This window comes from Arvicanthis niloticus, chromosome 14, assembly GCF_011762505.2.
Source record: "Arvicanthis niloticus isolate mArvNil1 chromosome 14, mArvNil1.pat.X, whole genome shotgun sequence".
NCBI classification, from domain to species: Eukaryota; Metazoa; Chordata; class Mammalia; order Rodentia; family Muridae; genus Arvicanthis; species Arvicanthis niloticus.
The window spans coordinates 41465542-41492960 of record NC_047671.1 but is presented as its reverse complement, the minus strand read 5'-3'; the positions used below and the strand labels follow the sequence as shown (position 1 = coordinate 41492960).

Here is a 27419-nt window from a genome sequence, read left to right as displayed (position 1 = left end):
AATGAAAAAGCAGCCCAGAAATTATTGAATGAGGTATCTGGGGATGATGAGCTAAATGATAAATAGAACAATTGGTGGCCATCTTTAAAAAAAAAAAGATTTATTTATTGTTTTTTATGTGAATGCCTCCATGTGTAAGTACCATATGCATGCCAGGTGGTTGTGAGCTACCTGATGTGGCTGCTGGGAACTGAACCCAGATCCGTTGCGAGACAAGCCCTCCCGCTACTCGATGGCCATCTTTGCCTCCTTGTGTAGAATAGCTGCCCATAGATGGATACCTGTCCATAGATGTAAAACCTGTCAAGGTTTTACAGACTGAAGCATCTGTTCTTTTCTTAGTATATTATGCATCCCCTCTAGGGCTCCCTGACATCTTCATTCTTTTTCATGGAGACTGGAGAAGCCAGAAGCCAGGGAGCCCAATGGCAATTTTTTCTTTGATAGGCTGGATTCAACTATAGACGAACAGGAAGTGTCATTCGGGTATTCTGGAGCCAGTCTCTCAGGTTCCACTTCACATTGTCCATCGGAAACAGGACATTTCTTGCTAATTTTTATCACCTTTCATCTAATACAGTGCCTAGTCCTGAATTAATGTTGTGACCTCTTAACCCCTATAAGAGAAAGAAGGCTGGCCCGATTGTAGCATAAGTAATCACTTTCTGTGTTTTGATACTTGCTAATGTCCTTAGGACCAGATACTCCTCTTTAATTATAATATTATAATTGGGACGGGATAAACAGCAAGCCTGAGAAGAAGAGAGGCAGAGTAACTTTCACGCTCTGATGAAAGCTTTGGCTCAAGCTGTGTCTGCAACCACCTGCTGAATCTCCCAGGGACTGGATGTTTGACTTGGGCACGTATTTCATAAGCAGTCCACCTAGCCTCATAACAAATTCCGGAACCCCATGTTTTCCATTTACATCCCCCTTCTTGCCTTAGACTTGATTAGCTCACATGAATGCCTGTGAGACTCGACTCCATCCCTGACATGCATTAGTACTCAGTCTGTGTGAGAGTCTGTCTCTGGAGTGACCTAGAATATGCCAGCATGTAGACAAGAATTCTCTTTATTATCTAATAGTAACTCTTTCTAGATCATAGATAGCCAATGCTTATTTAGGCTTTATCATTAAAGCATGCAGCAAGCAACTGAGGTCACCTGTCATGACAATGGCGGTTCTAAAATCAAAAGCCAAATGAGCTTCTCTTGCAAGTTCACAAGACCCCTTCTGCCATCTGCTCATTGCACAGGCTGGCAAGCTGCACCCCTCCTCCCGCAGTTTCATCCTGCTCCCTTGGGCAGCTCTATGCTACAGGACAAGTCAAAATAAACCTTTGCCTCCATATGAGGCCTGAGTAAACAAACCTCTGATCATATTCCAACTCCTGTCAGAGCATGTGTCCTCGTTCATTTGCAAGACACAAACAACCTGGCTGCATCCACCTGAGGGCTACTGAGTGTTCCCAGGACACTGTGTTCCGGCAGAAGCACAGCATTCAGCCCAGGGCCACAGAGAGATTCCTTAGCTGGCTTGTCCTTCCTAGAAAATGCTCTCCTGATTCCTTGCATGGACCCTCGGAAGACTAGGCTCTTAAAGACCGAATATTATGGTTTTATAGGGAGGAGGTGAGGGCAGAGACAAGAAGAAAGAAAGGAGGTGAAAGATGGGAAGGACGGGGACAAGAGGGCAGGGAGAGAGGGCTGGAGGGGAGCCAACAATACCTTTATTCTAACTATTTTAAAATTCCTAGGATGGAAGCCAGATCGTACTTTAAGATAAAGAAACTGTAATAAAAGGCCACCATTCACTACAATTGAACACAAGTATCTCAGATACTGCATTCTTTGTTTCAATTGGCATGGCATTTTCATGTAATCTCTGTATACCTCCCACTTGCTATTATCCTCTCTAGTGTATGTACAAAGCCTGTCGTAATATAGACTGTGTAAATAATGGTTAGATTAACTCCTTTAGAGCATGGGGACAGTCTGTACATGTTGAGTACAGACACAACTTCATTTTTAATATTTTTATCTGTGTCTGGTTGAACAGAGACCCCCACAGCATGCTTGTATATCAGTGTGTACACTTTTGTAGTTTGGGTTCTCAGTTACTAATGGGATGTGGGGCTCTCCCATGGCAACACATACAGAGCTCATTCTTTGAATGACAGCCTTTTATTCCCCTAAGTAGCTAGTCTATAAACACAGGTAGCTCCTTGGGTTGTTTATAGTGTTAGTATAAATGACAAGCTCTCTTGTGTGCGTATCTGTAAGTTGAAGTCTTAACTCTTAGTTTGATGAGTTAGTGGCTCTATGTACTTTGATTTTTGATAGATAATACTAAATCCATAATGCCTCATTAATAATGCCAATCAGAGCTAGGCATGATGCGTCATACCTATAATCTAAGCACCCCAGAAGCTAAGGCAAGAAGTCGGGTAAAAGGTCCATGCTTACTTCCAGGTTTGAAAACCCACCAATCCCTGATCTCAAAAGCCCACTATAGTGTCCCTGAGCTCAAGACTCCACCAATCCCCTAGTTCAAGATCCCACCAATTCCTTGGCTCACCCCAAGCTCAGGATTTGAAATTCCACCAATCCCCACCCTGAAAATCTCTACTCTGGAAAACTCTGCCCCTAAGAACCCCTGGATACATCTGTCTCATGCTCAGTTCCCTGCTGCTTCTCTCTAGAGCAGAGGCAGCCACCTTCCTGTTTTTTTTCCCAATAAATCTCCTGTGTGAGGTTTGTTGTGCAGTGTGACTTTGTGGTACTCCTTGACTCCTGACTGCCAGGATACCTTTCCCTTCAGAGTTATAACTCTTGCATTGCAGAAACTTTATCTCTCAGAGTTGGAACACTCACATTGCCTCCAGTTCCAAATCTGGATCCAGCCCAGGATATAGAATAATACTGTTGTAAGCAAACCCCAAAAGAATAAGCCATCAGTTATCTGGTCAATAATAATAAAGTCTTTGTATATAATCAGAAACATAGGCAATTTTGGTTTAATGACAGTTCTTGTTTGGTAAACTCAGTCCAGAGGTAGTAAAGATGATTCAGTGACTAGAAGGAATGCCAGGGTCCTTCTTTCTATATGTGAGATACATGGCTTCCACTTCTAAGTCTTCCTTGTGGTTATGGAATCTCTAAGCCTCACGTCTGCATTCCAGATAGTGGGTCGGGGAGAGAAATGGGTGCACCATACAGTCAGCTGACTCTGACGAGCCTTCCAGAGAGCCCATACAACATTCCTTATACCTCATTGGCTAGAACCAAATCACATGGCCATACATCATAAGGGAGTCTGGGAAATTTATTCTTTGAGAAGCAAAGACCCTAACAAAACAAGTCTCTGCTACTAAGAAAGACAAGAACAGAAGAAATGGCTTCTCCCATGCCATCACTCTTCTGGATAAATTTCTAAATGTGGCTTCCTTTAGATTTTTAGCAGAAAGAATAGACAGGATATACATTTAGTACAAACATCTCCACAACACCAACACTTGTTACTGTTTCTACTCTGTTATGTGCACATCTATAGGCCTTTGTTCTCGTGGAGTATAAAAATTAGTCTGTATGAGCAGATGTGTGGTTCGGAACATCCTTGGTATGTAGCACCAGCAGATATCACACACACACACACACACACACACACACACCAGCTCCTGGTACAAAGACCCCTTTAACCCCATCAGACAGCTTAAGAAGATTATTAATTTAGAGACAATCTTTGTTCTACAAATCCTTTTTCAATTCTCTGTATTTAAATTTTTATTCTTCCCCTTTCATTATATATACTGAAATGATAGATTCCTTTAAAACTATCACAGTGGCATTACCACATATAATATAATTCTTTCATAAGTAAGATGTCTCAACTTTCCAAGTGTGATGGTTTATATATGCTTGGCCCAGGGAATAGCACTATTAGGAGGTGTAGCCTTGTTGGAGTAGGTGTGTCACTGTGAGCGTGGGCTTTAAGGCCCTTGTCCTAGATGCCTGAAGCCAGTCTTCTGCTAGCTGCCTTCTGAACAAGAGGTGGAAGGAACTCTCAGCTCTTCCAGATCTATGTCTGCCTGGATGCTGCCATGCTCCTACCTTAATGATAATGGACTGAACCTCTGAACCTGTAAGCCAGCACCAATTAAATGTCATCCTTATAAGAGTTGCCTTGGTCATGGTTTCTGTTCGCAGCAGTAAAACCCTAACTAAGAGATCAAGTCAGCTTGAATCAAAGGTTCAAATAAAATCCAATGTGGATGGCATGTCTGCAACCATCATGAGTTGAAAGCACCATTCAATAAGGGTGCCTTATAACAACATGGTCAGCTTCTCCTAGTTTCTCATTAGGATGGTATGTAGAGCTTTACAAATATGCCTGACTCTTTGATATTAGTTTTTAAATCAACCATATTCAGCTACAATGCAGTAACTTCATTCTTCGCCCATTCATATAGTCCCTTTCTGAGAAAGCTGAGATTTCAACTGGTCATATTGCTACACCAGCTAGTTCTGCTGTCAGCTGGTCTCCCAGTGAACTGGGCTCCGTGTACTCCTAAACTTCTCTGCTTCCTTTGAGACATCTTTGGTGTCAATTGTTACATACAGGACATATCCTTACATTGCAACTGAAAGCTATGTTTGAGTCTCATAAACACACTTATAGGTTGAAATCTCATCTGTTGTTTTCTTACAACTAAAACAGTTATTATGGGACATTGAATCCACAGAACAAAAGCCTACATGCCTTTGGTTTTACTCACACCTAAACCTATCTCTTTTCCTGAATCTATACTTGGCCCCATGCACACCCCACCAACATCTCTTTCTGGACCAAAACAGTGTCTCCTCAGCAGGCATCTCAGTCACCTTCTATCCCCCACCCGGCACAAGCCTAAAATATGTAGGTTTCACCTTCGGGTTAGTTAGGGATTGGAGGGTGGCTAACAAAGAATTTGTGTCATGTGCTTTCTTATGCTGTTCAAGCATTACCTCTGAAGGAAATTCCCATCTGTGAGTTTCAGAAATAGTGTTCACCTGAAAGGATATCAGATGTCAACAGTTCAGGCAGAGCATCTAGGTGACAGTCACCCATGCCCACTGCACAAACAGGATCAATCTTGGTTTCAATTGCAACGTGGGAAGTTGAGAGCACCTGCATTCACATTCTCTTTGTCAGTATTGGGACCTCAGAGATGTCTTCTGGATGGGTCTCTCAGTGAGTTTTCTGGTGTGTGTTCTGCAACTCCACACACAGGGCTGTAGGAGAGTCAGTTCCTGATTTGGTTCCTGTTCATGACCCGAGGGTCTGTTTCCAGCCTGTTTGGGCTGCTACCTTTTTACCTTAGATTCCTAGGTCACAGCTTGATGCTTTCCTCCTAGAATTGGACACACCTAATTTCAGAGCTGTCATTTGCACCAGACCCCACTCACCCTCAAGTTCAGGACACATCCTCAAATGCCTACATTCAGTTATGACCACAACCACTACCTACCTCCTCCTCTTTCAAGGGAGCAGCTAACTACCAAGTGAGTGAGACTGCAAATCAAATCAGTACATGCTCAGTGACCATGCTCTGCGAGCACTTGATGTCTGACCTAGTAAATTCCTCAAGGCGTTAAATTATCAGAATTTTCTATACTTCTTAACATATAATGTATACATAAGTTTGGGTGGTTCATCAAGATAAATTACACTTTTAAAATCTAAGGTTTTGATCGATGGAGCAGCCAAAGACAGACCTGACAGTGGGAATCCAGTTACATTTCTATCTTGTTCACTCTCTTTGATCCCCAGCCCTAGGTCCAAAGTTCCTGGCTTTTCTGTACAGTCTTCTCCATAGGAATCTGTCTCTGGTTCTTTGGTGGAGTAGATGAAAATGTTCCCAGTGGCTACCCTTTGCCTGTACTTTCTGCCTTCCAGAAATAGAGTGTGGCTCATCCTGTGGACTGTAAAGTGCCCTGGCAGGGAGGGGCAAGCTGCTGGGTGCCCGAGTCTTATATAAGACCTTATACATGAAGGGCTGCATGCAGCAAAAGGCACAAGGCTCATAAGGGTGTCAGCACTGGGCTCAGTGAAGGTGTCTGAGAGTGGGTTACTCAATCTCTTTATGTTCATTGCAGTCTGGCTGCTGTAAAGGAAACCCATGCTGCCCCTCAGGCTAAGGAGAAGCCATTTTGAAAAGTAGTTTGTACCACGGACCACTTGGGTGTCAGTTATTTAGGTACATAATCTTTGAGCTGGAGAGGACCTCAGAGGAACCAAGGTTCTACTGTCTCATAACTGGTTAGAGGATGTTGGTATAAGCATCTACTAGACATGTCCACCCCTGGCTTTTCCATTGATACAGGAAAGAAGGGACTAGAATAATGGAAGAACATACTTCTACCCAGTTCAGAGAAGAGTCTTACCATACAGGCCCAGTGTATTAACAACCCTAGACGTTGTGGGGAATGTGTTGCTCTGTTTCTCTATACTGTTCCTCTCTCTGATTTCCATGGAAAAGAAGGGGAAATACAGCTAAGATCAAAAGTGCCATTTCTAGTAAATAAAGATGTCACTGAAAAATTTGGTGATCTAACAAAATATATCCAGCTCCTTGCTTTAATTATTTATCCACCCCATCTCTGGTATGTTATTATATAGACGTCAAGAAGGGAATGGTCATTGTTACAGTTCAAGCCAGCAGACCTTACCAAAGGGGGCCAGCATTCTTCCCCCCGCAGGCATAGGCAGGGCTGCTGGGGACAAGATATTCTCTGAGGCTGGCTACAAGTAGTCAGCCACTATCGGTGTCAACTGCTTAGGACAAGCTTAGTTACCAAGCAATTTTGAGTGTATGTCTTCTTCTGCGTGTAAAAATGCCTCACTGGTTTGTTGGGGATCCCTGCAGGAATCACAGCCCACAGGGCAATGATTAAAATCTCCGTAGAACTGGACTTGGTCAGTAAGACCAGATCAAAACTGCTAGACTGTAGAAGCTGGAGAGTCTGATCCTGTGGTTTAATTTTCTTACACTTTTAAACATAGTAAAACTTTGCCAGGGGCAGGAGGATCTCCACATGACAATTCTCATAACAAACCTTCAGGGAGAGCTACATCAAAATTCTCTTGTAAAATACCCACTAGAGCAAAGTACCTGAGCCCTTTATCATAAGAATGAGTTCTATCAACTGGGAAACAGTACTCATGGATAGGGTATTCTAAACCTGTGGGTCATGACCCCTTTGAGAGTCAAATATTAAACATCCTGCATATTAGATACTAACATTATGATTTTTAACAGTAGCAAAATTGTAGTTATGAAGTAGTAACAAAATAAATATGATTAGCGGGTCAGTTACCACAACATGAAGAAGAACTGTATTAAAGAGTTGCAGCATTATGAAGAGTGAGAACCGCTGGGCGGTGGTGGCGCACGCCTTTAATCCCAGCACTTGGGAGGCAGAGGCAGGTGGATTTCTGAGTTCGGGGCCAGCCTGGTCTACAGAGTGAGTTCCAGGACAACCAGGACTACACAAAGAAACCCTGTCTCGAAAACAACAACAACAACAACAAATAAATAAATAAATAAAAAAGGAAGAGTGAGAACCCCTGGCTTAGAGTAAGGATTTGTAATAGGCATACGGATGGATCCATTGATGGAAGATGCAAAGTACTTGGGGCCATTTTTATAAGGATGGGTTATATTCACTGGAAAACAAAGTCTACAAGTAGGGCCTAAAAAATTCTCAGGATTTGGGGAAATTCAGGTGGAGGCTGGCTGCTAATAGAATAGCAAAGGACCACCAGGCTGTCTGACCACTTTCACTCCAGCATTCCCCGGGTGACCAGGTGTCACTCTTCTCTCATTACAGAAAGTATGTCTGCTTGACAATCCTGGTTTCTCAGTGCTTACTCTAAGCTGTTTTTCCAACATTGGTTCCTTGGTAGGATCTAGATTTACAAATCCAGGATCCCTTCCAAAAGCATTTCAGAAACAACTCTCTAGAGGGATTTATGGTTTATTAACAAATGGACAAACAGGGTTGGAATTGGTAATATGTAGATAAATATCCTGGGACAAGGCTGCAGGGAGACAGAGTTCTGATCTGTGGCATTTGCCTTGTTTTCCATGGTACAAATACTCACTTTTGCAAACTTACTAATTTAACTTCATATAATGTAGAATTTGGAAGATTTACACATCACCAGCCCTTAAACACAGGCATGAGCCAGGCCAACTCAACGTCAGCACAGCACTAGCTGAGACAGTCAATAAATGCTGTTTCCTCTAGGACATCTTATGTGTCCTAGACCAACACACACACACACACACACACACACACACACACACACGCACACACACACACTCCAAAAGGGAAATACCACTGATTCTCACTAAAGGAACTACTACTTTTTAAAAATAAACAACAAAATCTTAGTATGTGTGTGTGTGTGTGTGTGTGTGTTTGTGTGTGTGTGTGTGTGTGAGAGAGAGAGAGAGAGAGAGAGAGAGAGAGAGAGAGAGAGAGAGAGAGAGATATCTGAAAAAAAATCTACTCCAGATAGGAAATGGAAGACAGATCAAACTAACAATTACACCAAAGTCCAACTTGGTAAACCAAAGAGTTTGTTGTCATTACTTACAGGTGTGTAGGTAAGGGGTTACTCACAGGACCATGTGTAAGGGGTTGCTAACAGAACTAGCAGCTGCATCACTGACAAATCCACCCAGCCTAAGGTAGGAGTCACGAAAGCTGCAACCCCGAACTCTCTTCACCACTTGCAAGCAGCCAGGCAGGCTGGGGAGTCTCTTCTCCAGGTAACTGGGCTGCTCACAATCTCCACTCTTCAGAAGTTGTTGCTGTTTACAGAACCTTGGGGAGAAAGTAGCTCTGTGAATCTGGTGGATTCCAGGGTCTTTCTGAGAATTGCAAGTTATGATCTTACCGAGTCTTAATGGACCCTCCAGAATGGAATGTTATAAAATTAAATGTCCCCAGGGTGGAAAGTTCCAACTCAGAAGACATTGTTACACATGTGCATGTGTGCTCTGTGTGCATGTATGTTTGTGTGTGCCTTTCAGGCACACTATTGAATGATGCCATTGGCCTGGCACTCACCAATTAGGCTAGATCAGCTGGCCTTGCTGCTTCTGTCTGGGATTACAAGCACATGCTATGCTGCTTTGAAGCAGTATGTGGGTTCTGAGACTTGAACTCAGGTCCCTGTGCTTGCAATATAAGCACTTTGCAAGATGAACAATCTCTTCAGGCCCTCTCTTATTTACCTTTTATCCTAGTTTTGAAAAAGAGCAAGTCAGATGCTTTGGGGGAATTTCTTACTGTATCTTAATCTCTTTGGTGTTTAGGACTGATTTGTTTTGAAAGGACTTTGTAATTCTGCTAACATCCAGGCAACTTTGGGCTGACTTGATTAAAATCTTTGTACCTAAGAGATAACAGCAGAAGGATTAAGAACAGAATCTAGGGTTCAAACAAACTGGGTTCAAAGTCTATTCTGTCTTGGGAACAGATTGGGCAAGTAAAGTTCCACTACCTCTCCTAACTTCTTCTTGATACTAGTGTAAACTAACAGTAAAGCAGGCTCAAAGATAGATGGAAACGTTAAATAGCAGACATGCATGAAACAGCTCAGCCTTTGGCAATAACACAGTGCTCAATAATAGTACCTGTAACTGCCATTATTTCATTAGCTGGATTGTTACCAGTTAGTCTACTGAGCCCATCTTGCACAGTTAAATGCCTCCACTTCCCATGCATGGTGCCATAGCTCATCCAGTGTCTCCAAAGACCAGAGAGGCCCAGAATGAAACATCCGCCACTGGCTCCTCTGGTCACACATCAAGGAATTGTCTACTTAAAAGAAATACTGCCACAGAGGGTTTGGAGAGATGGTTAGTAGGTGGAGGGCTTGCTGATCAAGCATGAATACCTGAGTTTAGATATCTAGAACTCACATAAAAGCTGGGCATGGAGGCACATGTCTAAAATCCCAGAATTTGGGGGGAAACAAGCAGATCCTAGGTGTCTGATGGCCAGCCAGTTTAGCTGACATGGTGAGAAACAGGTTCAGTTAAAGACTGCATCAGAGAGAGAGAGAGAGAGAGAGAGAGAGAGAGAGAGAGAGAGAGAGACAGAGAGAGAGACAGAGACACAGAGAGACACAGAGAGACACAGAGAAAGAGAAACAGAGCGATGGAGACACACACATAAACATAAACGCATACTCCCACTCATACAGTCAGAAAGGAGGAGGGAGGGAGAGAATCAGTATTACAACAGAAATTTCCAGTAGAAAAGTCACCCATCAGCAAACAGGGTATCTTTGGAAATGGGAAGTGGGTGCCATCTTGAGGACTGAACCTATGAACAAGGCTGAGGCAGATGTAGGCTGGAGCCCTTCCATCCGTTCTCTGGTTTTGCACTTTGCCTCCTCATCCCTTCACTCATCCTAACCTCATCCAGATGCCCAGATTCTCTCTGCCTTTACCTTGTGCTAAAACGCTGCAGCCCCTGCTTTCATCCTAGTTCCTGTAGAGACAGCTTTCAAAGCTGATCACAATCCTGTTTTGGTGCCACTTTATAATTTTGCTTCCACATATATTTTGTCCTTATAGAAACTTCCAAAGAGGTGGGGCTGACCGTACTACCTCACTTCACATTCACTTTGGAACAGGGTCTCAGAGAGAACAGTGACCAACGTCGCAGGACTGCCCTTGGGTTTAAGTCTCCCTCCAGCATGCCTTTTCATTACACCAGGGTTCTGACCAAAGCCAGTTTTCTATGTCAGGCATCAAGCTGGAGAGCAGCCCCAGACCAATGCCTGTAACTTCAAGGCGATGAATTCTCCTGACTCTGTCTGAACATACTGTTCCCAGCTCAGCCAGTTCTACAGTGATGGTGACCAGATCACAGCCTTCTGTTTACCCTAAATGGACTTTCAGCCCAGGGAGTTATGTAAAGGCTTCAAGGAGTCTCAGAGGAAAATCCTTGAACAAACAGCAGGCTGGGAAGGGCTGGGAAATGAGCTACCCACCTCTTCGCCTACACGTGCCCATCTCAGCAGAGATGAAGAGACTGGAACAAAGTCCATAGACTACTTAGGCAGTGAATAAGGAGTCTGGACTCCAGCTCTCCTATCTCTGCACAAAGCTCTTTCGCCTTAGCCCAGGATTGTTTCTTGGACTTTTAACCCTCTTCTAAAGACTAGGGATGCCCATTGTTTTTATAAGAAGGCCAAAGCAAGATTGCAAATCTAAATATGGAAAGAAAAAAAAAGTATCGCCTTTCTCTGTTGCAAGCTCCTGCTGTATCTTTGTTCATTATGCCCAAGGCAGGGGTCAGACAATGTCAGCCATTGTCAACCATGCTTGATCCATAAAGCACTATGGTTTTAAACATCCCATGGCCCTATGACTTCTCTCAAAATATACATCTGGCTTCTTTGCCACATGATATCAAACATCTGGATGGAAGGAACACCTCGATCACCTGATTCACAATCATTCTGGAATTTCCTAGAGAATCCGTGGCATGGTCTTTTGTGTGTCTTAGTGAAATGATTGAGGTCCTTATCTTGCAGAAACCTTACTCTAAGTGTCTTCTCTAGCAAAGGCCATTATCCCCCATCACTGTTCCACTGTGGTGATTCAGAGAATGTTGTATATGGACCAAAGTCTCCACGCTGTGAGAGTCAGGAGAGCTTGTAGCTCCTGTTGTGCCTCTGATAGAGACTTGAACTGTCCTTGCCAATCATCCTCAAGAGAACAAAGCAGCCTCCTTCAAGACCAAACACATAGTACCATGGGCACATGATATGAGGCCCCTCCTTCCTTCTGCCTCCAGTTTTATGGACTACTGGTAGATTCTTATAATTTTTTTAAATAGTTGTAGATATAAAGATTACTAAATTTAAAAAGTGCTCATTCTGCAATAAAAGGTTTTTTTTTTTTTCCTTAAAACAAGGGGGAAAAAATGAAAGGTTTGGGTAACCTAATTGAGGAACCACCAGGAGACCAGTCTCTTTAAGGACACCATTTTGTGTATCAGAGACCCTTCAGAGCTATCCTTAATTTGTATGATGCATTTGTCATCTTTCTCATTGCTGTGATCAGATGACTGACAAGAAGCCACTTAAGGGAAGAGGGTTTATTTTAGCTTACAGCTTAAGAAGACAGACAGTCCACCTTGGTAGGAAAAACAATGGGAGAGGTCACAGTATGTCTGCAGACAGGAAGCAGGTCTGAGCTATGAGACCTCAAGGCTTATCCCCAATGGCTCAGTTCCTTCTGTGAGACTACACCTCCTAAAGGTTTCATAAATTTCCCAAACACTGTTACCACCTAAGGACCAGTGTTCAACATAGGAGCTTGTGGGTGACATTCATATTGAGACCAACCACAATAGATGGTTTGAAAGGCTAGGGAAGAGCCCAGAGAAAAAGGGGTGACCAAGCCAGCTCAGTCAGTCAACAGGTTCTCCAGCGCAGGAGTGACGATTAAAAGAAAAAAGATGATTAGACAACACTATAGCATGACCCCAGCCAGTTCTGAGGCTCAAGCCGAGGCAGGTTTATTTTTTCTCAATTTTCTTTTAAAGTACATGCAGAGTACATGTAATTACATGTAATTTTCTTTTAAATTACATTCATTTTAATTACATGCAAATATTTAGGTCAGTTCTAGGTTGAGGAACCAGCAATACAATGGCTGCAAATAGTCAAGGAACAAACAAGGCAATAAACAAAGTCCTGTGATCATTCCCATGATCACTGTTTCTAAGGGCTCATCAGGATGACAAAAATATCTGAGCCTTCTTCCCTGTCCTAGTCATGCCTGAAGCCTACTTCTCTGTTCTAGCCTAAGACTTAGATTCCTGACCGAAATTACTTCTCTGTTTTAGCCTAAAATTAGATTCCTGCCTGAACTTACTTCCCTGTCATGGCTCAATGCCTGGAAGTCAGTATTCTGCTAGCAGCCTTCAGATGAAGATGTTGAACTCTCGGATCCTCCTGCACCATGCCTGCCTGGATGCTGCCGTGTTCCTACCTTGATGATAATGGACTGAACCTCTGAACCTGTACGCCAACCCCAGTTAAATGTTGTTATAAGAGTTACCTTGGTCATGGTGTCAGTAGAATGATTAGCCAACTAAATGTTCATTTGTCCTTCCATGTAGCAGAAGGCCCTGGTCAGTGAACCCTCTCAAGATAAGCGGAAACTTTACATGAAGTGCTCTCAGGGCACACAGAAAGGGAGGGAAATACACACTGCAACCTCATGTTAAAATAGAATGATTGTTTTTCTAAGGCCATATGTCACTGCTTGCAGTTGATTTGACTCCCTATTTCTCAAGCCACTGGGAGGAAAAGCTGCAGAGAGCCAGCGGAGATTAATATACATGGAGTGTGGGTGTCTCTACAGTGGGAGACTCCAGGTTAGGTATGACACAGTGCTGGTTTCCAGGCTGAATCCCAGTTCTCCGGAAGACCTCCCTAAGGGAGACTCCCTGTGCTTTGCCTGGTTGGCTCAAATACAAACCAGTTTTATTTTTCAGTCTCAAACTTAGTGAGTCAATATTGGCATAAGGGCTGCAAATATCACCTCATGGAAATCCTATTGCTGTATCCCTGTGGCCTTGTTTTTATTGTTTTTTTATTTCCTCCCACATTTATTATAAGGTCTCTAATCAGGTCATTTTTGCTCTGGTGTCAAATGGCACACTACTCTATTTAAAAAAAAAAAAAAAAAAAAAAAAAAAAAAAAAAAAAAAAAAAAAAAAAAAAAAAAAAAAAAAAAAAACAACACCAAACACAGCCCCTCCTGATGTCTACAATGAAGCAAGCCAAAGCCAACCTTTTCCAATTCCTTAAACAAAGTTGCCCAAGACCCTAGGGGTTAGAGAGCTGGTAAAATGAAAGAAAGAAAGAAAGAAAGAAAGAAAGAAAGAAAGAAAGAAAGAAAGGAGGGAGGGAGGGAGGGAGGGAGGGAGGGAGGGAGGGAGGGAGGGAGGAAGGAAGGAAGGAAGGAAGGAAGGAAGGAAGGAAGGAAGGAAGGAAGGAAGGATTATGAGCATTTACCTTAGTGAGGTGTTCAAGGGTGGCCCAAACTGCCCAACATGAAAAAAGAAAGCAGCCTCCTCAACTGAATTCATTTCATAGTAACAGAACAGGCAAGTATATACAGGGTCTTGTGTTCAAAATTTGGATGAATTAGACGCAGTGATGAATCAAATCTTTGAGAAAGTGAGCCTCGTCCATCCTGGTGGCTCTATCAACCCTGTTACAAAGTTAGATGAGTGGATGGAGTTTGGAGGCACAAAATATCTTCCTCTTTGAACTCTCCTCATGTTCCCTGTCCTGTGCTGATTCTCAGACGGAGATGAGACTGTCCTGTCCTCTCGCTACCCTAGACTATGTAGCTACTAACTAAACACAGAAGCTGAATTAACAGCAACCAGAATGCAGCCCTCAGCTTGCCCCCCAAAGACAAATAAATGGACCACCTCTCTTCCAGGTTCTACCTCCTCAATAGTCTTCTCTAAACCAAGGAGTGAGTGGCCCCTCCCTAAGACCTCTGCAGGAGCCTTGATGGGCAGATCCAGTGCTGTCATCTGTCCTGCTGATCTGGCAAGTTTTCCCAGAAGCAGGCCCATGATCTAATTCTGAATTGAGCATAGACAGACTGTAAGGCCGCCCAGGGGAACCAGAAGCAAAGACAGCGTTGCAATGCACAATGGCCGGCCTCCTGTGTTCCAATCAGCAAGTGTGAGAGTGTCTGTTTATAGGGAAGTAGGGAAGCTGCTCTATCATGGAGTACCCATCACACACACACACACACACACACACACACACACACACACACACATCTGTAAATTCCAAGCTCATTCTTCAAGCTTCCCACTCAGTCTGGTCATGGAGGGAAACCCAAACACATGCAGTTACTCCATAAACTTTTTAAAAGATGTGCATGCTTATTGGAGAACACTTAAGAAGTGAGAAGTATAAAAAGTGAAAACAGTGATCCATTATGCAGCCTCCCCTTCTGCGGGTAAGCAGCATCCTTCCCTTGGTGTGTTTCTTCCCTTCTATACAAAAATACTTTCCTTTCTTATATAACTGATTGTATGTAGTTTATAATCTGATTTTTTTCTCACTTAACGGTTTACTTAGCATTTTCTCAAGTTATGAAAAATCCCTAAAGCATGATCGCAATGCCTTTATAATATTTCATGTCACAGAGGTTCTCTGGAAATTTAGCTGTGGTTTTATTATCTTGTTGTTCATAGATCATAGTAATATTATTGGAAGATACAGCTAGGAAACTTGACTCAAAACAATCACTAAAGTCCTAAAAAAAAAAAATGCACCAAATAGACACTCTTCTGGCTGAAGAAAAAAGGTGTAATGTGTCCTGAAAAAATTAAGTTTTCAGGGGTATAAAAATGACCTTTTGGGGCTGAAAAAAATGACTCAGTGACTGTTCTTCCCGAGATCCTGAGTTCAATTCCCAGCAACCACATGGTGGCTCACAACCATCTGTAATGGGATCCAATGCTCTCTTCTGGTGTGTCTGAAGACAGTGTACTCATATACATAAAATAAATAACTCTTTTTTAAAATGACCTTTTTAATGCAGTGACTTCATTGCTGCCCCACTGTAGTGTATATCCTTGCCCGGTTCACTTGAATGAACCAGAGAGTTCTTCCTTACCAACTGAAGGCTTCTAACGTAATAGCCCTGGCCTTTCTCCCCCTCAGCCTGTAGTATTCTCTAGGTTCCATAGAGCCAGACCCACTTCTGCCCTGATGAAGAGAGAGTGGTAACCGAGTAAGCCATTTACTCAAAGGTTCCCAAAGGACTGACCCAGATGATCTCGCCTCCAGCCACTGGTCTCTTCTTCCTTTATCTCATTGTCTTCCTCGAGTCTTCCTGGGATTCATTAGTAAACAATAACCCAGATCAGGAACAGGCCTGACAAAACACTTAAAAGCTTATCTCTGAAAGGACATGAGGGACAGGAAGGAAAAACTGTATTTCATAGTTAGCAAATAAATCATTTACTACTGCTAGTCACATGCTCTCTCGGAAAAATACCTGAAAGCCTGTCTGGACTCTGCCTCTCTCCTGAACTATCCTGACTTCTCTTCTCAGTCCCTCTGCATGTTTTCTCCATGCTTCTGAGTGGATATAAAACACCAGGCCCCATGTCTTCCAAGGTCATCTTCAGAACACACACATTGCTTTCAGGGCTGTTTAGAAACAGCCTTGTCACATTCAACAGTTGATTTGTGAATAATCTAGAGACGCCGTCTTTCAAACTGTCAGTAGATTTAAACAGTCTGAAGTGTCTTCTAACTCCAGCCAATAGGTTAATAGCCTTTGTTTATACGGCTGTGGCTTGGTAGGAACCTGCAGCCTCGGTGACATGCCACATAAATAATTTACTGAGATGTGCTTTCGGCCAATTCATGAAGCAATTGGGTGTTTCCAATAAACGGGGCAGCCAAGGACTCTGAAATCTCAAACTGGTTTACAAAGTAATTTAAGACTCCCCTTTCTACATAAAACAATACAAACTTCTAGCATGCTTTCAGAATGTTCTCTACTCAGAAGGGCCTTCTACCCTGATGCTTAAACAGCCTCTGTTCCTTTTCACTTGGCTTTTGTTCCCACTCTACGGCACCTTTTCTTCTTCAGATCTCACTTTTATGCTTCTTGGCATTTAGGGATATTAAACTGTTTAGAGGCTACATCATGGTGATGGATTTCTCATTCCCCACTGGATCATTAAGAAAAGAAAAAAAAAAAAAAACAGCACAATTCTAAATAACAAATGAGCAAGTAGGACCTCAGCAGTCCTCCTTGGGATCTGTCTCTGCACTTAACTGTCCATGGAGTTGTTCCTGTTGTTGAAGTGCATCAGTTAAGCCAGATGTGGTGGTATTTACCGGACATCACAGCACTCTGGGGGCAGGGGTAAAAGGAATCCCCCAAGTCCTAGGCTATTCTTGGTTTACATAGTGAGTTCCAGGCCAGGCCAACGAAGGCTAGCTACATAGAAAGACCCATCTCAAAAAAACACAAAACTAAACATAAAAGCTAAACATAGACACGTTTTCTTGACATTATTCCGTAGACAGAATATACAGCAGTTATACTAAGTATGTCTATTTATAAGACATATATATTATAAATGATCTAGAAATAATTTAAAATATTCAAGAAGACCTCCATCAGTTCTATACAAATACTGTGCCAGTTTATCCAAGAGACTTGAACAGCTCAGACTTTGGTATACTGGGTTGCAACAGACTGAAACCAGTCTCTCATGGGAGTACATATTAAAAAGACAACACAGTTCTGATACGATGAATACAGATCAGTTTGCAATATAGAATTATGGGCAAGAGGAAAAACTGGCTGAAGTCACAAGTACATATTATGCTACCTCCCAAATCTACGCTTGACAAGATTAGAAATAAGTTTGGCTCTCTGTGTAGCATTCAGATTGGTGTAGAATCGATTGTATTGAACAGAAGGAAGGCCTGTGAAGTTATTGATTAATGTAATCAAAACAAAGTTCTAACAGTGAAAAGCAAAATTAATCTTCATAGAAGCAACCAGTAATTTTTCTCCTAGCTCCTGAAATCACACTACCCTCAAAAGATCTGGTGATACAACCACTGTATCTAATTTACCAACACTCATGTTGAGGTTGTTTGCAGTGAACCCAATATGGCTTGATATCTTGAATGGCAACATTTACTAAGCACCAAATTAGCTAAGACAAAACTAAGTTCTGGGACCCTTGTCAGAGGGGAAAAACATCCAACGCAAACTAGCCAAAGGGAAAATGAGTGGGGATCAAAGGCTATTTGTCATGTAACTGGGAAACCCAGAGTCCTCAGAGACATGCAGGGAACTTCAGGCAAGGCTTGATTCAGTGGCTTCCGTGATGGAAGACAGTAATATGCCTCTTGTAATTCCTCAATGACCTCTGGATCATGTCACAGAATGAGACCTCTTCTTCCCAGTACCAGGAAGTCTTACGGCATTCCAGATAAAATTCCTTCCTACTGGGAGAGTTGGTCTTCCTAGGGACCCGATAAGAATTGGAGATAGGATTTCAGCAAAGTTCACTCTAGGGCAGTGGATCTCAACCCACGGCAAATCTCTAGCTCCAAAAAAATATTTACACTACCATTCATCATGGTAGCAAGATTACATCTAACAACAAAAATAATTTTATGGTTGGCGTCACCACAACATGAGGAACTGCATGAAAAGGCTGCAGCATTAGGAAGATTGAGACTCACTTCTTTAGGGAGCCAATGAATATACTGATGTTCCTTACAGAGCGTAGGTGTGGAAAAAGACCTGGAAAGTTTACCCAGCAAGGAAGAGGGATGGATTCCCCATAGTCACATATATGAAACACCCATTCCCTAGTCTTCCCTGCTTATATACTCTAGCCTCTCCATGAAAGCCTGTGAAATTAAGGCAAAATTTGATACAATAGGTGGTAGGGAGTGGCTGGATACTCAGGTGAGGATCCCATGACATGCCCCACCCTTCCATGAGAGGGTATAAACCGTCAGCAAGCTCTGCTGTGTTGATAATTTGCAAACAAGCACAGCTGAACACCTCAAGATGGCAGTTGTTTGGCTCAATGGATATACAGATTCCACCTCCTCCTCTGACTCATGCTTTTTCCTCCTCCACCACCTTCTTCTGCAAGAGTTCCCGGGCGAGCTTTAGAGTAGCCTTAGAATGATAAAGGTACCTGATTACTCTCTTTCAAGAGGCATACTAAACCCTTGCGCCTGTCATCATAACTCTGTCTCTGGACCATGACCACCAGCAAGTCTTGGAGTTCATTTCTCCTTCTCAAAACACAATGAGGAAGTGGATAAAAAAAACAGAAAATAGAAAAAAAAAAATTCAAATGTGCATGGACTGTAGTAGGAACCAATGCTTGTAAACACCAGCGTGGGGAAGCACATTAGCTGGTATATCAGTTGACCAATCTATGGCAGTTGCTTCTCCATTGGAGCATTTGACTTCTGTACTCACAGATTTTTGTCTAAATTCCCCATATCAGTTATGATTTTCACCCTGCAGAGCTGGCCTTAAGTCCAATCAGAAGGTTGGTTCTAGCCATAATTACCTGAGGCACTAATGCACTGGCTAGCACATGTTGCTTGGAACTTTGGTTGTGAAGCAGGCAGGATTGGCAGGTTAAATAGGACTTCAGGGTTTAAGTTTGCCCAACAACCGTAGTTAGTAGCAACTTCTGGCACTACAGGAGCTAGCTCATACTATGGATACACTCTGGGCCAGGTCCTAGGTTTATTTCTGCAAGTCAGGCAGCCAAAGCACGCGACTTCTTCCGCAGTAGGGTCCTACTATTCAATTCTGGGAAGCAGCCAACAGCTGTTTCCAGCCCCAAGTCTATTGTAGAGATGCCCGCATGCATATAACCTAGGGATGAGAAAGGGTGGTTTCTGAACTAGGCAAGCTAAGGTGGTACCTTATCCTTCGTGGGCATTGGATGTTGACTAAAAGGCAGCTTCCATGCCATGCATCTTCATGCTCAAAGCAGCTGCAGAGATCCCCTTCCCTACAAGATGCTCCTTTCCACTACTTGATGGGGACTGACTCTGGTTCCCTCCTAGCCAAGGCCATGCCGTGATGATACATGGACTGAAGACACAGAAACTGTGAAAGGGCTCTCACACAGGGTTTCAATGAGTCTTTGTAGATGCCCTGCCTATGTTGGAAAGCATTGTAACTTCAGACATAAAGCTCAAAACAGGTATGCTAGGAGAACTGACTCAGTCTAAATCTAGATACTCAACAACCCACAACAGTCTCGGTGATGACAGTGTGCTTGGTCCTATATAAAGGAGGTGGGAAGCTATCTCTACAATCTTCTGACAACTCTCACAAGCCCTTTTGAGTCTCTTAATTTCTCCCTAGCTATCAACCAAAGTCTGTGGTGAAGCATTACTTAAAAATAAAACAATCGTAACAATGACAGCTAGGTCAAAGTACAGTGAGTTTTAGTGTTGAGCCTCAAATATCCATGCATTAAATCTTTCTGGAAATGTCCAGGCAGGACGAGAACCACTATTCTATTTTATCCCACTACTGTCTAGGAGAGGAAAACTGAATGACATCCCAATAAGAGCAGGTGGGAAGAGGACACCTCCCAGATGCCCCCCCCAACTGTCATTGTGGCCCTGTAGCTCAACGCATGTGACACAGCAGAGCCCTTGCTTTATTAGAAATTACATTCTCTTATTGGTGCTCCTAGTACCATCTGGTGCTCAGCCTCCTCCAAAGAAAGCTTCCAGAATCCAAAGAAAGCTTCCAGAATTAATACATTATCATTTTTGTGCTAAGTTCCTAATACAAATGATTTACCTGCAACGATTTCAGTCAAAAGATAGTTTTCACTATTAAGAGACTAAAAACCTCAGTATCTATGACATCTTGCATAATGGACTCGGGAATGAGAGGCACCCAAGTGATAGTTTAATCATTTCCACCCTCTTACATAATAACACATATTTTTGCTCAATTACATGAATCATCAAAATTTTCTGTAACTTTGGATGCACTGGAAAGCCGGGGAAAATATATCCTCTGAAATTAGCTGCTTTTGAAAGAAAAAAAAGGTCAAAATCAGTTGCACTTTCTGTGGTTCAATAATGAACCAGCAGTCATGTCACTTTCAATGATAGGTTGGTCTGTTTCATTGAACCTTTTTTCCTAGGGGGATAAAGTGCTATACAATTTCATGATTCATATCCATCCCTCCTGCCACCTAAATCACATGTTCCGAGGAAACCTGCCTCGAATATAACAGGCTCCCTTCTCACCTTTGTGATTTGTTCCTTCTTGCCTTGGCTTATGAGCCCTTTGTAAGTAGCAAGACAGAAATAGCCTGGGTAGAAGGTTCAGGAAGTTACTTTGTCTTCATAGAGCTCCATTCAGTTACAGGCTTCTAAAAATACATCTGCCAGGATTCGAATGTGTGATGTAAACGAAGTCAACAAAAAAAAATCTGAAACTTCTTCATCTTGAGTATTAAAACAAGGACATATTGTGATTATATATATAAAAAAATGAAGGCCTCTTGAAGAACCAAAATAAGAACCATTAAAACTTTTTTTTTGTCCAGAAAGTCTCAAATTTATAAGGTATATGTTCGCCTCTGTGAAGAATGGTCTTAAGTATAAAGAGGTCTTGTATCCATTTTCTATGGCATCAAAACCAGTATTTCCTACACAAAGACATACATGGAGATAGTTTCTATGCATACATGTGCATACACATACAAATGCAAGAAGGGAGATTTTTAAGAAGTTGGGTATTGTGAGAACTGACAACTCAAAAGTCGGTATGTCATTAGTAGAATCTGGCAGACTGGCATATCAGGTAAGAGCTGACCTTTGAGTCTTATGACCACAGACTAGAAACTCAAATAGAGTTTCTAGATTGTTGTCTTGACGGACTTTCCTTCTCCTTTGACCTTTGAATGATTAGACAAGACCCATGTTGGGTAAGCTCTTGAAGGGGGATGGGGCTCTCTGTGGTTCTCTTTGCTTCCTGGCTATCATAATAGTCTCTTCTGATCCATTCTCTAAACCATGATGTCCTGAGATACCACGGGCTCAAGCAACTGTAGACTGACACCTGTCAAGCTATAGGATAGAAAGAACCTTTCTTCTACTTATATTGATTGAATGTCCATCACTGTGACAGAAAGCTAACTGCCACATTCTAAAAATCTTAAGCTTTTAGATAATTTCTCTGATTGGCCACCAGTAACCTCCTCACACTATTTAAAGGACTTCATTAAGTCCTTACAGTCACTGAAGCCTAGAACCTTCAACCTAAGCCTTTGTTTGACAACCATCACTTCCCTTTGTACATCAAAGTTCCTGCATCCTCATGCAGATACTTAAGGGATGTCAAGGAATCTTCCAGGTGATCAAGGGAATGACTTGCTTTCTACAAGATAGCACAGCCTATAGATGAACTGACCTTGGCCCTTTTACACAGCAGAAACAGTCAATGAGGACTACAAAGTGTAAATTGCTGGCCTTGGTTCTGAAGTGAAATGGAGCCATCCTTCAAAAGAAATAGATCCAACAATGTGTCAGAATTCCTCAGGGTTTGCTGCAAACCGTTTTGTTCTTCAGTCAGTCGTACCAGAGAGGAATTTTTAGAGAATGTAACTGAACATACATTAACACGTGGCTATGTCTCTCTTCTAGAATGCTGGAGGAGCAAGGTTAGTGCATCAGGCTTGCGCTGACTAATTTTCTTGTCAACTTGACACTGTTACATCACGATTGATGGGAGAAATATGGAAGTAAAAGCAGCCAGGCATCTCCAGAAGCAGAGTTGTTTAAAAGAAGAAATTCAGGGCTGCAGTGTTTCTGCAAATGTGGAGACTGTGTACATGTGGCATGGGGACCTTGGGGTTTTATAAGATAGAAAAGAGGGGAAGTTTGGGGACAGAAAGATCTACAGGCCAGCTCTCATACAGTCAGTTTGGAGGTGGCAGATGCCAGCGGGTTTGGTGTGTGGCCCTCCTGATCAGGGGCTTCCACGGCTGTCATCAGTCATATCAACTTTTCTGCCCAGAGCCTCTCAGTCCACCTGAGGCTTTTATGTCATTAACCCTTCTGATACAAACTACAGTACCCTGGGAAGAGGAAAACTCAACTGATGAAATAGTTCTATCCTATTGGCCTGTGGGCATGTCTGTGGACCTTTCCTTGATTAATGATGGATAGGGGTGGGGATCCAGGCTATAGCAGGTGATGCTACCCCTGGGCAGGTGGTCCTGGGTGGTATAAGAAAGCTGTAAGCAAGTTTTGGAGGCAAACTAGTAAGCACCATTCTTCCATGGTTTCTACTTCCCCCAGGTTCCTGCCCTGACTTCCCTTGATGATGGACTGTGTTTTACATGAACTAAACTCCTTGCTCCCCTAAGTTTCCTCTTGGTCATGGTGTTTCTCACAGAAGCAGAAAGGTGAGTGGGACTGGAAACAAGCTTTCCATATTGTTTTTAATATTAATAAGGAGACGGATGTGCTCCTCTAAGCAAGCCAGAACTTTTTTTTTTTAACTCAAAACTGTCTTTGCAGTCTACTTGAGAGCAGAAATGTACATAACATTCTAATACTTTTTACTCTGCACATGTATGTACGTGAGGATGCGTGTGTGACCGTGAGGACCTACAAGCTGTACAGTAGACAAGAACTAAAGTCCGAGTATTTCATGTGTGCCTCCACCTACCACAGAGACAGCAGGCAGCGCACACCCGGTGCTGGGTTACATTCTCAGGTCCACTCCCAGGGACTGTGCCCGTGAGGAGATGAGGAATGAGTAGGGATGCATAGACCCAAAGAACCTGCTCCTACACAGGCATCTGGTACAGTACAAACTATGAGCATCTACATATGCTTCCACACTTCTGAGGTACTGAGATTATTTCTCAGCAGCCTTCCTTGGGTCAGAGGTAGATTAGCTGCCAGGAGGAGCGGGGTACCCAGCACTGTGGTCCTCCTCCGAGAGTTCCATTCTTCTTAGCTGGGAAGTTCTGATTCTGATATCTTTTTCTTCCCATCTCGCCGTGCCTCACCAAACCCTACTAAGCCCATACATCTCATTCTGTACTAGTGGTCAAGAGCTGCAGCAGGATGATTTTTGATCTTCCTTAAAAGTGCTTTTTTTTTTCTCCCACCCCAAAGCCATTGTCATGGCCTCTCCCTCCCTTATTTTTCTTGTTGTAACAAAATACCAGATGAATGTAACTTAAGGCAGGGTTTAACCTTCATTTGTATCTTGAAGTTATGGTCCACCGGCAGCAAGAATGTGAACTGGCTGGTCACATTGACTCCATACTCAGGAAACAGAGAGAGATGTTGGCATTCAGCTCGCTTTCTTCCTTTTAAATGTCAGCCTGGGCCCCCAGTCCATGGAGTTGCACATCTGAGATGGAGCTGGCTCTTCCCACTGCAATGAACTGAATCTAGAATCTCCCTCACATAGGTGTCCAGAGGTTTGTTTCCATGGTGATTGTAAATGTGATCAAGTTGACAGTTAAGATTAACCATTGCAGGACCTCATCTCAGCAGTGTGTGCCCTTGCACTAAACATGTCTCTAGTTCCTGTGAGTACGGCCCTCCAACCTTCAACACCTGGTGCTGAGAGCATACCTTCCAGACAACCACTCCCACAGGCCCCTCACCACAACCCTTGGCCCACGTGTTTATTGCCCCAATATATGACTTTCTTCTCCAATGTATGTGTCTTCTCAGTAACGTTTAGCAGTGTATGTGTTAGGTCCTTTCCATTGGGGAAAAAAATGAGTTCCTTAGACAGGAACTTGGAGCATTTTTACACAAGGCATTGTCAGGGGCTTTATGACATCATAGAAAATGTGAATTTGGTGGGAAGACAGAGAGAAGAAGGCAGATGTCTTGTCTTCCACTAAATGAGTCCTAGAGTACAACTCAGGTCATCAGATGTGGCAGTAATGTCATGGAGTATTTCACCAGCCCCAGCCTTCTTTTGTATGGAGATCGTTTAGGTATGCATGTTAAAGTAGCAAGCAATGTTTAAGCAATCCATGCTTAAAGTCTAAAGATATATGTAATCTTTGACTTTAACCTTATTCCTTTCTCATCTGTAAGCTTAGAACTTTATGAAAATCTCACAAACAAGGTTATCTATGATGTTTATAGTCAGAATGTAACGACTTCCATAAGGATTCCTTGGACCCTTTTGACCACTGTTCTGATTTGATCCACCTGGAAACCTATAAAACGCACCTCAGGAATCATCATGGTCTTATTTCCTAAAAGGGAACTTCTTGAATAAGAATACGTGACTAAAATACATGGACTTCATCCAAGGAACAACATAGCTTCAGAAGCCACAACAGTTATTGTATTTCTATCCATTGGCATTAACTGGGTTCTCTTGAGGACCCCTTACCCACACTTGAGTAAGCACTGCCCTTCTGCCATAAAGCTTTCTCTCCATTAATGACCATGCTTAAATATATTAAAGGCTATTTTCTTATAATGTCATATGTATAGAAAAATTTGCCTCTGATCATTCTCTTAAACCCCAAGTATACCTCATCCTGATATTCATGTCTATGGTGTTTTAACTCAAGGATCTCAGCTTCATCTGAGTAGAGAGTTCTAGAGAAAACTCTTCGGCCTGTTGCAGGTAACGACATGGAACCATGTCTCCTGCTTCTGCTGCCGAGTCTGGAAGTTCCTGCGTCCCTCTGTCCCCAAGACATTAAAATGGTCATGAGGTCCCCTAAGGCAAGATTCAAAATCCTGAACAAATGCAGCCAACTTGGGTGTGGCCCTGAGCTGTAAAATGCAAACCTGTCTTTGCTTTGAAAGAATGCATGGGTTTGTTCTATACCGATCTCGATCACATTGCACCAGGAAAGGGGTTCTCAACCTGTAGGTCATGACCCCCTCCCCCCCCCCCCCCCCCGGAAATCAAAAGACCTTTACACAGTGTTTACCATGGGAAACCACAGATACTTACATTACAAGGTTAAGTTATGAAGTGGCAATGAAAACAATTTTATGGTTGGGGGGTCACCATAACATGAGGAACTGTATTAAAGGGTCCCAGCATTAGGAAGGTTGAGAATCATTGTTCTAGGGAAATTATAAAAAAATCATCGTTCTAGCACTGAACTGGACTGTAACATGGAAAGCGGTGACAACCAGAGCTTTCTGTCAGCTTGGCCGCTGGAGGCAGAGCTCACTCTTATTATGGTCGCAGGAAATCAAAAAGATAACATTTCTTCAACTGACTGTGTAAACATCAAAAGGAAACAGAGCTGAGAAAGGGCAAGGCTGGGAGAAAAGGAAGGTACGGTGCAGGAGCTTTTGAACGAAGCCTGAGCTGCCAGAGTTGCCGAGTGGGAAGAGCCAGGTGCCCTTGGGTGACTTAAGGTCTCCACACCTGATAGTTGGGTGGGGCAGTTGGTGCCAAGATTTCACTCCTAGAAACCAGGTCACTCCAGGCCTTGTGCCAGGTGAGGTCAAGTCCAGTAATGGAGTGTGCACTGATTCTTAGAGCATCATCTCTCAGTTCTATGGGACAGGGCAAGTCAGGGCATTGCAGGAATGGCCTGGGAATTCACCTATATTCCAGAGAGAGAGAGAGAGAGAGAGAGAGAGAGAGAGAGAGAGAGAGAGAGAGAGAGAGAGAGAGAGAGAGAGATCCTGATTTCCACCAACTCCAAAAGTCGTTGGAGAAAAAAATATCTGTTGAGCTACTTCTCCATCTTCGAAGCTCTCACTCTGTCCTGTCTAGCCTCAGGGCAGTCCCTCACTTTTCTTCACATCTCCATTCAGAGTGACATGTTCCCTCTGGATAGAGAGTGAACTCCAATCAAATGTTTTGGAAGCTCCCGTGGTAGAAATGTCAGTGCATCCTGCCTGGCTGGCAGGGACAACTTGATTGGATCAAATTGAAGCCTTTAACTCATGAACACCTCAAATAGCTATTGAAAAGTCTAACCCTCTCATCACTATGTCATCCATCCTACTTGCTACCACTGACAAATAACCACACACCCTGACACTGTACAGTGGTTTTAATGATCTTCACCCAGTCGTCCTTGCAGAGAAACAGATAACACACAGGGAAGCTCTTCCCAGGAACTGTAAACCATCCTTCAAACATTAGAGTTACTGGTCTTGAAAGGCATGCGTGGTCAAAACACTGTGAACTATGGTTCTAGCATGAGAGGGAGCAAAAAAGGAGGTTATGAGAAACAGAGTCACATCGGCCAGAGAGGATGATCCAGTGGCTTGTGGTGGTACATGTGCCAGCCTGTTCCACACCCTGCAGACAAGCTTGACTATGAGAAATCTGAATGCTCTTTCTTCAACATCCCTTGGACTTTGATAAGTTTCTAACACACCGAAGGACATTCTGTTTCTTCAGTGTTGGAGGCGGATTCATTTCCCTCTATAATAAAGCACAAAGGCCAAAGCAGCAAACAACTCTCCGAGTGCTGTCCTTCCGGCTTGTCAGTGTGGAAAATCTATGACTATTCAGTCACTGCTCATTTACGAGTGTTCTGTGCAAAGACCTTTTTTTCAGATGATGAGAACAGGCATAAAGGGGTTTGATTAATTCCTTACTCAGCTCTCTCCTACCTCAGAACACATGCAACGGTTGTCATAGAGAACTGGTTTACAAAGAAAACGGCTGCAGATGTGTAGGCTTCTCAGTGAAGCTGTCTCCCATTCTCCTACAACAAGAAGACAGAGGGAAGAAAGGAACAAAAAAGAAAACAGATCCCTAAACCAGTGAAAGTCCGTCTCCTAAA

The 27419-nt window shown here is 42.9% G+C and overlaps 1 protein-coding gene across 4 annotated transcripts in view; it reads right to left on the bottom strand.

Moving 5' to 3' along the window:
* The window catches only part of Ccdc112 (coiled-coil domain containing 112), a 132133-nt gene extending 116090 nt beyond the window's left edge, over positions 1-16043 (bottom strand). Inside the window, exons 1-2 of one of the 4 annotated variants that reach the window (XM_076912676.1) lie at positions 15884-16043; positions 8644-8873 (exon numbers count right to left, since the gene is read on the bottom strand). The gene's annotated coding sequence lies outside the window, so the exon portion shown is untranslated. Of the gene's footprint in view, positions 1-8643; positions 8874-14097; positions 14511-15883 lie in introns of those variants that run through there. The other 3 variants (XM_076912675.1, XM_076912677.1, XM_076912673.1) reach the window with 3 other exon arrangements.
* Between the last annotated feature and the right edge of the window lie 11376 nt (positions 16044-27419).